The 13,256-nt window shown below is 42.2% G+C and overlaps 1 long non-coding RNA gene across 2 annotated transcripts in view; it reads left to right on the forward strand.

Moving 5' to 3' along the window:
• Positions 1-9,660, forward strand: part of LOC135036201 (uncharacterized) — a 226,984-nt gene extending 217,324 nt beyond the window's left edge. For both annotated transcript variants that reach the window (XR_010231019.1, XR_010231013.1), the window contains exon 5: positions 9,401-9,660. This is a non-coding gene — a long non-coding RNA (uncharacterized LOC135036201). The remainder of the gene's footprint in view (positions 1-9,400) is intronic.
• The last annotated feature ends 3,596 nt before the right edge of the window (positions 9,661-13,256 follow it).

The following is a 13,256-nucleotide window of genomic DNA, read 5'->3' on the forward strand; positions in this document are numbered from 1 at the left end:
GATAGCAGCGATGAAAGGGTTAATGAAGACCTTTTCCCTTGTAAATTGGAGTCTTTTTGGAGTCTTGCACCATTCTGTATACAGGTTGCCAGGATTACTATGAATCAAACAAAAATACATACAATGACTATCACAGATATTTATACAGTGATTTAACATAGCTTGCTATGCATTCTGTCCTATCTGCTGCATGTTATCAGGTACAGAATTTACAAATGTGTCTTTTAACGATTGAATAACAAACAAACAATTGTTTCTGGCCTGTGCCAATCTTTCCTGTCACATTGTGTGTCAATGACAGCACAATTGTCGCTGCAGATATGATGCAGGTTTAATTTGGAAACTGTGGCTGTTTGAACATCAAAGCAAACAATGGCTTCATTGGATCTAACAAGTAAAGGAATGATACTACCGTATTCACTTGTGACCATACTCCCTTGTGATGCAGCCTGGTCCCAGACTGTCTTTAACCATAGCGTTTGCTGCTTGGTGTGGCTCCTTAGTTTGGAAGAATCTTGGAGCTTCTGAAAAAACCTACTTTTGTGGGGAGAGAAACTTGTTAAACTTTGCCAAATATGTATTGCAGGTCCCAGGGCTTTCTGTCTTTCCACACCTGTAATAAAATGGTTATGGCACCAGGGCATAAAAACATTTTCATCCTGGTGATCCTTTTTGTCATTGTTAATTGGTGTGTGGTTTGCAGAATGACACTCTGCATGTGGTCTCTCTGAGAGCATGCAAACATTTGCACCATCACTAGAAGTCTCTGAGTGCTCTGTGGGGGTTACATAAGTTTGGGAACTTTGTTTGTAAACATGCATTCCTGAATTAATTTCATGGATTTTCCCTTTAAACATGTTTCCAGGTGAATACATTTCAAGGTTTGCAACTCTGGTTGCCATGGGAGTTTTCACCATGGGGAACTTCCCCACCCCTGTGTGCACTGTACTGCTGCTATCAGTGTTTAAATCTGCTGACAATTCACCTTTGCCTAAGGGCATAACAAATTCTTCATTTACATTGGGAACTCTGAGAGTGTATTCAGCAGAATACTCATAATCTGAGTTACAATGATCTTCCCCCTTACTAGACACAGTATAGGGGACATCTCCTATTGCTGCTACCTCCTTTACATTAATGTGCTGTCTGATGATAGACACATCCGGCACATTGCTACTTTCTTCCTTTACCACAGAGGCTGTTCTGCTGGTGGTCTGTGTGACCATAGCAGACTCCATGCGCTGCACATTGATGCAGTCCTGCAACATGTAACTTTCCTTAATTTTAGGATCTTGACTGATTAAGTCATTTCTGACTCCTGTAGACTCTGTGTACAGAGTTTCACATACCTCAACACTATTCCTGTTTGGTGTTTCTATCTCAGCTTGCTTGCTGGATGTTATCTCTTCATCAGAGATCTTGACAATTTGATTACAAACTGTCAGGCTTTTCGCTTCTGCCCCAAACTTTTTCTGTTTATTTTTCTGTTTAAGGGACTTAAATAACGAATGCATTTTTGCATTAATGGTCAGGCACGCCTTACGAAGACGTGAACCTGATTCTTCTTTACATTTCTGTTTGGCTTCTAGAGCCGCAGTTCTGCGCATTTTTCTAAATGCTACAGAAAACTTTTGCATTTTTAACATTTCAATGCTAAATTTATATATTCTTTGTTTTTAGTACTGAAGGTATCCTCTCCTTAAGATTGACCGGTGTCTTAAGGTTAAACTCTAATACCTGGTACATTTATACATTTATTTGGAAATACTCTTTTCCACTGTGCACATTTTCTATTCTAGGCCTTTAAATTCTTTATTCTCATTTGTAACCTATTCCACTGTGATCTTGTATTTTGCCAGCAGGCTTATAGCCTTTGGTGCTGCTTCCTAATAGATATTATGTTAGTTAAAATAACGTATATTGCACTAACACATTTATCCTAGGTTATACAGAATACAAAATTGACATTACACAATGGTAATAAATTTTCATAGATACATCCCCACCGTGATTCTGCAGATTTGGTAGCCAGCTTATAGCATTTGCTACTCCTCATAAATATTATAAATCAGATAATCAGATTCAGTAATAACAAGTCCCTTCCGTGGTCGCCAATATTGATTTATGGAATCATATTTATGAATATTAATATTTAATATAACATATATGGTTATTAATATATGGATATATTTCAATTAATATGCATTTATCATATATATCTGCAAATATATTATGTCAGGCTTACAAACTAATTGGCTGATACATATATGCAGTCCTTATACATATGACTTATGAAGTTATTAAGTTAAGATTCCTTAAAGAGAGTTCAAGCTTGAATATTACCGCTCTTTTTATATGATTCTTTATTTACAGGCAGATCAAATCGTACAGAATAAGATATACACAGTAGTGATATATATACTAATTATAATTATATATGCTTCCTTCGTTACATAACATAAAACAACATGACATAAGTTTCACAAACAGTTTCAATTGCTAACATAAAATGTATACTTGCAAGTTAAAGATTGCCATCCCAAGAATCATTCCTTCTGCATGTTCTCCATGACTTCTCCTCCTGACTGACTTCCTTCCTTCTCCTTCTTCTTCTCCCTCTCCCTCTTCCTTCTAACTCCTAACTACAAGTCTGGTCCTTTTATCTCATATTTTACCAATTCAAACTATCATATTCTCATAGTTTCCAATGGAATAGGTAATTATAGGTTTGTCAGATTCCAAGGTGTAATAAAACAAACATTGAACTGGGCTGTCGTGTCCTGTTCACGGAGGCATGGTGTCATAAAAGTGTGGTGTCCACACTGCCTTAAGCAAGTATAGTATTGTAAAATCTGGAATGTCTTTTCATCCAAAGTTCTGTTGTATTGACAAGTTTTCCTGGGGTCGGTTACACAATGTTTTATCAATGGATGTGATCTCTTTTCATAGTAGTTAATTTATACTCCCTAGCTTTTAACCTTCACTGGACAATAGACAAACCAGTAGATTCTGATCTACTGTAAGCACACCTGTGAATTCCAATGACCAACAGAGCTCTGTCACATACCTATTATCATTTATGGCCTAATACCTTTTCTCTACAATGACTCTTGATCTTACTGTAACCTCTCTGGCCTTATTTATGACTAGAGCAGAATAAACCTGTTCCCTACACTATTTTTTACCATCTTGCTGTAAAACACAAATATACAGTATATCTATATAAACACATACACAAACCTAATCTCTTAAATCAGCTAAACATTACCTCATACATTCAAACTTATTTCATATCTATTCCTTACTATATATATCCAGTATACTGTCCACTATGGTAACATCGCCTATTTATAATGAATTATATTTTGATTCAGACAATATCCATTGCCCTAATATTATACTAAGTGCAGACAATTACCTATAAGGCAACATCGCCATGCTTCGGGCTCGGTGTCTCGCTTCGCTCGCCACACTTTTCTATTCCGAATAGATTGTGACATGGACCCGGGGGTTATGGGAAAGGTCCTCTCCACGAAGAGAAACTAGACGCTACCCTGCTGCCACCCTGTCTCAGTGACTGTCAGGATCCTATCTGCTACTGTTAACCCCTTTTTTACCCATGGAGATGAGATATCAGCCTTATGCAGAGGCAGAACTACCCTCCCCACCACTCCCCCCAGACCATTTTGAGCAATGTCAGATGAATGGCCCAGTGCAGAGAGCAGGGTGGGCCCCACTGCCTGAGGTACCTGCCCCTTACCTTTAGAGATAAGCGGGTTCGGTTAGTCGAGATCCGAACCCCCCGGAACTTCACGTGTTTTACACGGGTCCGAGGCAGCCTCGGATCTTCCCGCCTTGCTCGGTTAACCCGAACGAGGCCGAACGTCATCATCCCGCTGTCGGATTCTCGTGAGATTCGTACTCCATATACAGAACCGCGCGTCGCCGCCATTTTCTCTCGTGCATTGGAGATTGAGCAGAGAGGACGTGGCTACGTTCTCTACCTGAAAAGCTCAATATCTGTGCTCAGTGTGCTGCATTGTGGTGACCACCAGTATATTATAGTAGTACAGTACAGTAGGCCATTGCTGTATCTTGCAGCTCCGTGTCAGACTCAGTTCTAGACAGTATCCTGATCAGTGCTCAATATCTGCTGCATTGTTGTGAGACCAGTATATACTATATAGTAGTACAGTGCAGAATTTTGGTGACCACCAGTATAGTAGTACAGTACAGTACAGTACAGTAGGCCATTGCTGTATCTTGAAGCTCTGTATCACTTCAAGTATCCATATCTGTGCTGCATTGTTGTGAGCAGTATATAGTAGTACAGTGCAGCATTTTGGTGACCACCAGTATATAGTTGTACAGTATAGTAGGCCATTGCTGTATCTTGCAGCTCCGTGTCACTTCAAGTATCCATATCTGTGCTGCATTGTTGTGAGCAGTATATAGCAGTACAGTGCAGCATTTTGGTGACCACCAGTATATATAGTAGTACAGTACAGTAGGCCATTGCTGTATCTTGCAGCTCTGTATCACTTCAAGTATCCATATCTGTGCTGCATTGTTGTGAGCAGTATATAGTAGTACAGTGCAGCATTTTGGTGACCACCAATATATATAGTAGTACAGTACAGTAGGCCATTGCTGTATCTTGCAGCTCCGTGTCACTTCAAGTATCCATATCTGTGCTGCATTGTTGTGAGCAGTATATAGTAGTACAGTGCAGCATTTTGGTGGCCACCAGTATATAGTAGTACAGTACAGTAGACCATTGCTGTACCTTGCAGCTCCATGTCACTTCAAGTATCCATATCTGTGCTGCATTGTTGTGAGCAGTATATAGCAGTACAGTGCTGCATTGTGGTGACCACCAGTATATAGTAGCACAGCACAGTACAGTAGACCATTGCTGTATCTTGCTGCTCTGTGTCACTTCTAGTATCCTGATCAGTGCTTAATATCTGTGCTCAGTGTCAGTGCTGCATTGTGGTGACCAGTATACTACAGTACAATAGTCCAGTGCTGTTCTCGCTGCTCAGTGTCAGTTCTCCGTAGTATCATCAGTGATCAGTATAATCAGTGCTCAGTAAAATCAGTGCTCAGTATAATCATTGATCAGTATAATCAGTGCTCAGTAAAATCAGTGCTCAGTATAATCAGTGATCAGTATAATCAGTGCTCAGTAAAATCAGTGCTCAGTATAATCATTGATCAGTATAATCAGTGCTCAGTAAAATCAGTGCTCAGTATAATCAGTGATCAGTATAATCAGTGATCAGTATAATCAGTGCTCAGTAAAATCAGTGCTCAGTATAATCAGTGATCAGTATAATCAGTGATCAGTATAATCAGTGCTCAGTAAAATCAGTGCTCAGTATAATCAGTGATCAGTATAATCAGTTCTCAGTATAATCAGTGCGCTGTTAGACGTGCGCCCGGTTTCCGCCATTAGTGCATTGGGATTTAGACAATTGATGAAGTTATTGTGTCCCCAGTACAAAATCCCATCTAGATTCCACTTCACTAGGCAGGCGATAGCGAGATTTTACCAATTAATATCAGTGATTTATAATTAATTATTAATTACAGTGATCTTGCCAAATGATTCCAGTGATTCTGTCATTTTCTTCCAGTGATTTGGACCAATAATACCATTGATTAGAAAGAATAATACCTGTGATATTGAGGTGTTTGTCTCGCTTAGCTTAGCCGTCCAGCGACCACAGTGCACCTCTTTTTCTCTTTTCTTTGCATCATGTGCTGTTTGGGGCCAATTTTTTTAAGTGCCATCCTGTCTGCCACTGCAGTGCCACTCCTAGATGGGCCAGGTGTTTGTGCCGGCCACTTGGGTCGCTTAGCTTAGTCATCCAGCGACCTCGGTGCAAATTTTAGGACTAAAAATAATATTGTGAGGTGTGAGGTGTTCAGAATAGACTGGAAATGAGTGGAAATTGTGGTTATTGAGGTTAATACAGGTTGAGTATCCCATATCCAAATATCCGAAATACGGAATATTCCGAAATACGGACTTTTTGAGTGAGTGAAATGGAGAAACTTTTGTTTTTTGATGGCTCGATGTACAGAAACTTTGTTTTATAACACAAAGTTATTAAAAATATTGTATTAAATGACCTTCAGGCTGTGTGTATAAGGTGTATATGAAACATAAATGAATTGTGTGAATGTACACACACTTTGTTTAATGCACAAAGTTATAAAAAATATTGGCTAAAATTACCTTCAGGCTGTGTGTATAAGGTGTATATAAAACATAAATGTATTTTGTGCTTAGACTTAGGTCCCATCGCCATGATATCTCATTATGGTATGCAATTATTCCAAAATACGGAAAAATCCGATATCCAAAATACCTCTGGTCCCAAGCATTTTGGATAAGGGATACTCAACCTGTAATATTATAGGATCAAAATTACCCCCAAATTCTATGATTTAAGCTGTTTTTGAAAAAAAAACACCCGAATCCGACCAAAAATTTTAAGGGAGGTTTTGCCAAAACGCGTCCGAATCCAAAACACGGCCGCGGAACCGATTCCAAAACCCGAAAAATTTCCGGTGCACATCTCTACTTACCTTAGGTAGGCAGGGGTGACCTTGTGTGTGCTGGACTGAGAGAGGAGTCCTGCTACCTATCAGCACTGATGATCACAGACACATACTGCCTCTAATTAACAGACAGCTGTACATTTATTCTGACTCACTGCTGTGTGTGAATTAAAGGCCGCTCACAACTGTGTAACTGGCACTGTCAGAGCCTCCCTCACCGAGTGCCAAACTGAGGAAAGTGCAAGGGACAGAGGCTGCTGTGTTCCTGACCCCACCAATGTACATGCCCCCTGTTCTCTACATCGTGCAGGACATTGTGCTTATATCCCTGTCACCTACGGCTTCTCCCTGCCACCCTTGCCTTCCGTTGTCAACCTCTGCCTTCCCCTGCCTTACGCTGTCACCCTCTGCCTCTTCCTGTCACACAATGACGTGTGGAGGATTGTGAACTTGGATTTGAATGTAAAATTTAGCAATTGGGCAAAACCATGTGCAGTGCAGGGGGGACAGATGTAAAGTGCAGAGAGAGTTGGATTTGGGTGGGTTATATTGTTTCTATGCAGGGTAAATACTGGCTGCTTTTTTTTACAATGCAATTTAGATTTCAGTTTGAACACACCCCACCCAAATATTTTTTTAAATATTAATTTTTTTAAATTTTATTATTATTTTGCAGGTAAACAAAGCAGTTGGGATAGGGATACAGAAAAGAAAAGGGGGGGGGGGTAGGGAGGGTACACACATCGGTCAGCATAATACAAAGTAACACAAAGAGTTTTATACAAGACATTGTACATAAAAGGGGGAATGTAGGGGTCAATCATGCCCACCTGAGGTTCACATTATGCCATTAACAAATATACCTAGGTATCTTGAGGGGGTGTGGAGTTTGGTGGGCGATTTTGCCAGTAAGTGGACCACAGATACCATCGGAGCAGTTTTATTTTTAAATATTAATTTTTTATTAACCCCACCCAAATGTAACTCTCTCTGCACATGTTACATCCGCCCCACCTGCAGTGCAACATGGTATTGCCCATTAGTCTGAATTTTTAGTTTGCTAACAACTCTGAAAAACCCCATATGACCACTACCATGTCCTTGTCCTATATCGTCTTGTCATTTAAGTCACTGTTTTCTTGTGTGCTTATTTGTTTATGCACTTTGCTAGACGCTGCAGAACCCTTGTAGCGCTATATAAATTAAAGAATAATAATAATAAGCATAATAATAATGCTACTACTAATAACCCATCAGAATTCATTTGTCCACATGCCCCTTATATGTATCCTCCTCCATATTTGCTATTATATGCAGCTTGCCTTAAATAATGTCACCTGCTTGAAATACTGTCATAGGGCCTAATTCATGTTCATATGCAGTGCCACTGTTCATGCAACTGAGCAACTATTTGCAGACTATTCAGTGCTGCGATTACATTACGCATGCGCCACAGTACTTGTGCAATGCCGCTCGCAACAAATTTTTTAATGCAGAGTGATTGACAGGAAGGAACCATTTGGGGGATGTAACAGAAAGTGGCGTCAAAAACGCAGGTGTATCACGGCCATTTTCAGGGTGTGCATCTGCCTTCAGGTTGCGATCATGTACACAGAGAAACATAGTGCCAGCGTCGCTCCTGCTGCAGCCAGTCTTATAGACTATAGACTACCAGACTACTATAGACTACCAGACTATAGACTGACTCGAGGAGTAAATATACCTCGCTATTACGACAATACTGCATATATGTATTCAGTTGCTGAGGACTTTGCAATGGCTCCGGTGGGTTCTATATTATTTCCTGAGTGGCAGCTTCACTTTCAGTGATTAGCGAACAGGGGGCCTGACTCAGATGCAGTCGCAACGTCGATAGTGTCGCAACTGAGCAATCATCGGCAGACAGCAATTGAAGCTCACCACTGGACCCGAAGCATGACGAGTGCAACAAGCCCACGAGGGGACTCGCTGCCGGGATGCCGCTGTCGGTATTTTGACAGCCGCCATCACGTGGCTGCCAAACATAACACGGGGACAAACAGAAGCGACCCCTGTCCATTGCCACATAATTGAACCTAAGGATGACCTACTGTATAAGCACAGCTTACTTCAGTTCATATTTATTTCTACATTTCTCAATAAGAAACGTTTATCCTAAGGGTGCTTTGAAAAAAATTCTGATACTCTCCTCCCTGGTCTCCTTCTATAAATGTAAAAAGTTCTATGTGTAAGGTGCAACAGTATCTACAAGTAGAATGTGTACACCTTTTTTAGTCCTAATGCGTGGTACAGAAATGTGTATTTTACGTGTGTGTGTGTGTTTTATGTAAGGCAGCTCCGAGCCCCTCTTACTTTATATTTTCTATGTGTCATAGAGTGTATAGTATAATTTCTGTATTTATCCAGGGCTGTATATATTGCCTCTATATATATTTATATATATATGAACATGAATACAATATTGCTGACTGTAGCTCCTGTGTGCAGCTCATGTTTGGCTAAGCATTGGGACTACTTGACATTGCTGTGTGACAGCTATGACCTGTGACATGATACACAGGGCTCATGCAGTGTGTGATCTCACGGTTTCTCCTTTTAACACTACTCTTTCCTGTGCGATCTCTCCCTCTGCAGGAAGCTCTCAGCTTTATCTCAACTGACATCTCATGTGAATCTATTGTTTCTTGTTCCGTGCTATTCCTTATTCTCTGTGCCATTCTTTAAATCAGTATTTATCGCAGTGCCTTGTGACCTAGTATTTCTTCCCCATTCCTATTTTCTCATACCCTTTTCTATTTTTTATTCTGCCCCTGCTATTTGCTGTTTTCAGTTGGAACGCAGCTGCTTGGCACAAGGGCATCAGAAGTTCAGCCTCCAGGAACATTAGAAGAATATGCCTGCAAGGAGCAGGCACAGCTGGAGTGCACAGCATGAGTCAAGAGACTTAGAGGGAGCGTGGAGCATGTATACTGCCAAGCCTACTGATCTTATTTTGTTGCTGTGTGAAGATTAGTTTGTTTTTGTTCCTTATGCCTAACAATAAGAATCTGATCAAACAATAAAAACCCTCTAATTTCTATTTTATTATCAGTGTGTGCAGGGTTCCTTGCGCTGTCAGTAACCACCCATTATAGATCATTCTTGTTCCTCAGCAACCAAACACGTACAACTATATACACAGTCGGTGCTGACTGCATACTGCAGAACATGTGTGTGCTATATAAATAACTGGTAAGTAATAAATGAAGGGGACGCTTGCTGATAGTAATGCTGCAGTGCCTGTTATGACATATGACTTCATTTCAATTGTTAGACAATTTTTCTGGGCCTCCCTGGATTTTTGATGTCTATAGTCCAAGATTATATAGGATACAGGATTCAGTTGTTGGAGACAGGAATTGGTATATTTCACACACACAGGGGGCTAAATGTAATAGGGTGCAAGAACATGCAAACTCGCATTACTGCAACTCACAATGCCGATACTTGCATCCAGCTGTTTCCACATTACAAGGTGCAAGTTTACCCACTAAAAAATATGCTTGGACTCGCATTTTTAATAACCTTAAATGCTACAATTCGCAGGCTATTACATTTGTGAGTTGCAGGGCAAACTTACACCTTCAAACTGTGCTAGAAAGTGCAAGTTTGATCACGCAAAAATGCTCGCACCCTATTACATTTGGCCCAGGTTGTGTTAAGGTCCACACACACGGTGAGATTCGGGCTATGCCCGATTCTCACTATGCGACATGGACTGTGGCCGGTATCACAAGCATAGATGACTGCGAGACCGATTTTGGTTAAGTGACAATTTTGACTAATTTTTACACGAGACAGTCAAAAATAGGATTTTAATTACCTACTGGTAAATCCTTTTCTCGTAGTCTGTAGAGGATACTGGGGTTCCATTTAGTACCATGGGAGGTATACATGGGTCCATTAGGAGCCATGGGCACTTTAAGAATTTGATAGCATGGGCTGGCTCCTCCCTCTATGCCCCTCCTACCAGACAGTCTAGGAAACTGTGCCCGAGGAGACGGACATACTTTGAGAGGATAGATAAAGATAGTGGTGAGATTCCAAACCAGCACACACAAACAGAGGAAAGCTATGCTAACCCAACTTTAAACAGGAACAGCAACAGCTGAACCAACAATACTTAACCAAGTAACAGTGCAGGAAGAACGAAGCACCGGGCGAGCGCCCAGTATCTTCTACGGACTACGAGAAAAGGATTTACCCGTAAGTTATTAAAATCCTATTTTCTCTTACGTCCTAGAGGATACTGGGGTTCCATTTAGTACCATGGGGATGTACCAAAGCTCCCAAACTGGGTGGGAGAGTTCTGAGGTTCCTGCAGAACTGATTGACCAAACTGAAGGTCCTCAGAGGCCAAAGTATCAAACTTTTAGAACTTAGCAAACGTGTTCGAACCAGACCAAGTAGCTGCTCGGCAGAGCTGTAAAGCCGAGACACCCCGGGCAGCCGCCCAGGAAGAACCCACCAACCTAGTAGAGTGGGTCTGTAGAGATTTCGGAACCGGCAAATCTGCCGTGGAATAAACATGCTGGATAGTGAACCTGATCCAGCGTGCAATTGTCTGCTTTGAAGTAGGATACCCAATTTTATTGGGATCATATATAACGAACAGCAAGTCAGATTTCCCGTGACGAGCTGTTCTCTTTACATACACCTTCAAAGCCCTCACAACATCCAAAGACTTTGAAGTAGCAGAGGTGTCCGTAACAGCAGCAACCACAATAGGTTGGTTGATGTGAAATGCGGACACCACCTTAGGAACAAATTGCTGACGAGTTCTGAATTCAGCTCTGTCCTCATGAAAGATTAAGTAGGGAGTCTTGTGAGATAAAGCCCCTAGCTCAGACACACGTCTTGCTGAAGCCAAGGCCAGCAGTGTGACGGTCTTCCACGTAAGGTACTTAACGTTAACCTCCTGTAATGGTTCAAACCAGTACGATTGGAGGAACTGCAGCACAAATTGAGATCCCAAGGTGCCGTGGGAGGCACAAAGGGAGCTTGGATGCGCAGAACACCTTTCAAAAACGTCTGGACCTCAGGGAGAGAAGCCAATTGTTTTTGAAAGAAAATGGACAAGGCCGAAATCTAGACTTTTATGGAGCCCAGACGTAGGCCAACATCTACACTTGCCTGCTGAAAAAGCAGGAAACATCCCAGATGAAATTCCACCTCAGAAAAATTTCTGCTCACACACCAGGAAATATATTTCTTCCAAATACGGTGGTAATGCCGTCAAACGTAGCCACAGTAAGTCCTGATAGACAAACGGGCCTTGTTGCAGAAGATCCTCGAGAAGAGGTAGAGGCCACGGATCTACGAGGAGTATCTCCAGAAGGTCCACGTACCAGGCCCTTCTTGGCCAGTCCGGAGCAATGAGTATTGCTTGAACCTTTTCCCTTTTAATTCTTTTTAGAATTCTTGGGATCAGAGGAAGTGGAGGAAACACGTACACCATCTGATAGACCCATGGAGTCGTCAGAGTGTCTACCGCCACTGCCTGTGGGTCTCTCAACCTGGAAAAATACTGCTAGAGCTTCTTGTTGAGACGAGAGGCCATCATGTCGATGTGTGGATATCCCCACCGACGTGTCAAGCACCTGAACACTTTCGGGTGAAGGCCCCACTCCCCCGGGTGCAGGTCGTATCTGCTGAGGAAGTCTGCTTCCAAGTTGTCTACTCCCAGAATGAAGACCGCTGACAACGCCACAGCGTTTTTTTTCTGCCCAGAGGAGAATTCTTGACACCTCTGACATTGCTGCACTGCTTTTCGTTCTGCCCTGTCGGTTTATGTACGTCACTGCCGTCACATTGTCCTACTGGACCTGAATTGCCCGATTGTGGAGAAGATAAGAGGCCTGCAGAAGGGCGTTGTATATGGCCCTTAGTTCCAGAATGTTGATTGGAAGGGTGACTTCCTGACTTGAACATCTTCCTTGAAACTGCACCCCCAGGGTGACTGCTCCCCAACCTCTGAGGCTTGCGTCCGTGGCTAACAGTATCCAGTCCTGAATTCCGAACCTCCGACCCTCAACGAGGTGAGAAATCTGTAGCCACCACAGAAGGGAGATCCTGGCTTTTGGCGACAGACGGATACTCTGGTGCATGTGAAGATGCGATCCAGACCATTTTTCCAACAGATCGATCTGGAATGGTCTTGCTTGAAACCTCCCGTATTGAAGCGCCTCGTAAGAGGCCACCATTTTCCCCAGAAGGCGAATGCATAGATGCACAGATATCCGGGTTGGCTTCAGGACATCCCGAACCATCGACTGGATTACCAATGCCTTTTCCAATGGAAGGAACACTTTCTGCGACTCCGTGTCCAGTATCATTCCCAGGAATGGGAAACTCCGTGTTGGCTCTAGGTGAGATTTCGGAAGGTTCAGAATCCACCCGTAATCCTGGAGAAGTTTGGTTGAGGGGCCAATGCTGTCCAGCAACCTCTCCCTGGACGGCGCCTTTATCAGAAGATCGTCCAGGTACAGAATTATGGGGGTCATTCCGAGTTGATCGCTAGCTGCCGTTGTTCGCAGCGTAGCGATCAGGCTAAAAATCTGCATTTCTGTGCATGCGTATGCACCGCAATGCGCAGGCGCGTCGTACAGGTACAATGAGCATCGTGGGTTTGCACAGAGTCTAACGAA

The sequence above is a fragment of the Pseudophryne corroboree genome, chromosome 2, assembly GCF_028390025.1.
Source record: "Pseudophryne corroboree isolate aPseCor3 chromosome 2, aPseCor3.hap2, whole genome shotgun sequence".
Taxonomy (NCBI): domain Eukaryota; kingdom Metazoa; phylum Chordata; class Amphibia; order Anura; family Myobatrachidae; genus Pseudophryne; species Pseudophryne corroboree.